Source organism: Aplysia californica, unplaced genomic scaffold, assembly GCF_000002075.1.
Source record: "Aplysia californica isolate F4 #8 unplaced genomic scaffold, AplCal3.0 scaffold00032, whole genome shotgun sequence".
NCBI classification, from domain to species: Eukaryota; Metazoa; Mollusca; class Gastropoda; order Aplysiida; family Aplysiidae; genus Aplysia; species Aplysia californica.
This window is the reverse complement of record NW_004797302.1, coordinates 993,872-996,745: the sequence shown is the minus strand read 5'-3', so window position 1 is coordinate 996,745 and position 2,874 is coordinate 993,872.

Below are 2,874 nucleotides of genomic sequence, written 5' to 3'. Positions count from 1 at the left end.
CCGGAAATTTAATCCAGCGTTTGGTCAGTGGTGAGAGTGTGCAGATCTCCCTGAGTGCAGATCTAGAGTTGAGTGTGCGGGCTGATTTATAGTTGAGTGCGCGGGCGGATTTATAGTTGAGTGTGCGGGCGGATTTATAGTTGAGTGTGCAGATTTCCGTGAGTGTGCAGATTTCTGCGAGAGTGCAAATTTCTACGAATGCTTAGATACGTCGTGCGAGTGCGCAGATTACTGCGAATGTGTTGATTTCTGTGAATATGCAGTTTTCTGTGAGTGTGCAGTTTTCTGTGAGTGCAGTTTAGCTGTGCGAGTGTGCTGATTAATTGTGGGAGAATGCTGATTTCTGCGAGTGCTGATAGGTTGGTGGATTGTGCATTGTTTTGTTTGTACCTTGAGGGTTGTCTGAAATATTTTGTTGTTCTCATTCACTATGCGTGATGTGAGAAAGTAGGCTTTTCTCATCGGGGACAGTTTTGAGTTTGGACTGTAAAATAATGTACATTTATGGGGTATTTGTGTTGTATGGGTTGGGTTTTTTGGGGTTTTTTTTTCTTTCTGTTGAGACTTGAATGGTGACTATGCGAAGTTGTCAGGTACCTAATGTGAGAGAGGAAAGTTGGCCATTTACTGGAGAGTTGTTTAACTAGATCTACTATTTTATTAGTCAGTCATAGACGTTATGTGAAGTCAGTTTACTAATTGCGCGGCTTATATTGCTTTGCTTGCTTTTAGCTGTTGTTTTGTTTTATTGAAGTGTATGGGAGTTATGGTGGATTAAAAAATGGCATTTGGTGAAGGAGTGTGGGTATCAGTTTTGTCTATTACTCAAGAAAGTGGAATTTGTTTGTTTATGGAGATAATATGGGAAGGGTGCGGGTGGGGGTTGTTTCTTTTACCAATTTTTGGTAAGCCTACTTTTTCTTTCTTTTTTTTATCTTTCTTTTTTTTCTGTCTTTTTTTTTTGTCTTTTTTTTTTTTTTTTTAAAGTATGTGTTTGTTTTATGACAGTTGTCTTATTTTTGCCACATGGGAGTTGACGGGATTGAGAGACTGTTGAGAGTTTTTGCACAGAGGTGTGAGTGTTTTTTTCATTTAACTTGTTGTACATATAACATATTGTGCCACCCCAGTGTGTGTGTGTGTGTGTAACGCAAGGTACCATTTCTGGCTCAGAGGAGGAACTTACGGTTGTGCTTTGTTCCGTGCTGTCAAAGCTTAGTCTTTCAATTCCGTGTTCATGGGTGTTTTTAATTATGTAGTGGAGTCCGCTCAAAGCGAAATTATCTGCGGGCCCGCTGGATTTTCTTTGGTTTTGACTATGTTTTCAGTTCAGAGAGATCATTGATTGTGGGTGGCTGCTGTGGTCTGCTCCTTCTTTCCTATCGAACATCTGCCATCCTTATCTCTCCTCTTTTTAAAATATTTTTTTTAATGTAAGTTACTCTCAAGTAGCACCTTCGATACTTATTAATGACCTATTTGTGTTGCAAGTGCAGTAAAACTCTTACTCAAACTGAACCAGAGATTGCTGAAATAGCAAAGGAAAGACAACTCGGGGAATGTATTTTCTTTCGGTATTAACGCTTTTGTTGGATTCACCGTGTTCGGTTTAGGCGGACTCCACCAAATATATATATATATATAAAATGATGTTTGTATTGTATTGAAACCTACCTCCCTTGACTACACAGATGAAGAGTTAGCACCAGCTGTGATGGGAGAGACATGTTCACACTTCTACCTCTGGAACAATCACTCATTGTCGCTGGCAGCCCTCGGTGAAATGTGTTTAGGTTACCTTTCCTAAAGCCTTTATTTAGATTCCGTCTGTCTCTGTTTTATGTGTATGACGGAAATGGTGTGTGGTTCATGAAACCATATTTGAAATGATACTTTTGTTATTTTTAGTGAATATCGGAGCTGAAAATGTATTAAATTTTTGTTTCCGTATATTGTTCTCTGAAACTCTAGCTATGCAAGTTATCTATCTTTTTTTGCTTGCACTTGAAAACTTACTTATTGACGCACAGACCCTCAGCAGAGAATTTTCTTTACTTTTAGTTAGGTCAGAAAGGTTTTTAGTTTTGTAGACATAAAAAATGAACTCATTCCTGCTACAGTTGTTTTAGTTGTGATGAAGTTAATTGACTGGTTGAGTGATAGTTTGTGACAGATAATCATTTCCAATAAGTCAACAGGTCTTTGGGGGGGGGGGGGTAAAGGACATAACAGAGATGCCAACCAGTATGATTTTACGTATTTTAGTACGATTTTTTACCGAAAAAACGCGAATACGACTTTTCATTAAAAAATACGCATCCTAGGATGCGAAAAATACGAGATTCAGCTTGGGCGAATAAACCTAATTACCTCAAGTCCCATCTTTTGTCAAAATAGTATCAGTATCGCGGAACTGGAATATTTGAAAACCAAGTCTGATAAGGTCAGTAACTTCATTTTTGCCGGTTGCGATTGTGATATTATATTCGTTCACCTTTTCCGCGTCCGAGAGTACGTTTCACGCGAACAGGCGGCTCTGGCGGCAGGCGGAAGTGTATGTGACACCGATGCTCGATCGGGAAAATCAAGATCTACTTTTGCTTTCGTTACCACCGAGAAGTTTGCCAGCGGTAGTCTGATAACGCAACATTTGTGACATGCAAGTTGTGCAGTGTAAACGCTGTGTTGCCTTGGAAATAAAATTCAATCAACGCTCGGACTCGTCTCTGTGCTGTCACGTGTGGGAAAGAAAGAGAAGAAAATACAAGCGTCGTCCGATTTTTAGATTGTCTGGCTCGCCATCGTGACCGGTCATTGAACCTGCGCGCATTCGCATCATAAATAAATGCGGCATCGTGTGAGCAAAGACCGTCT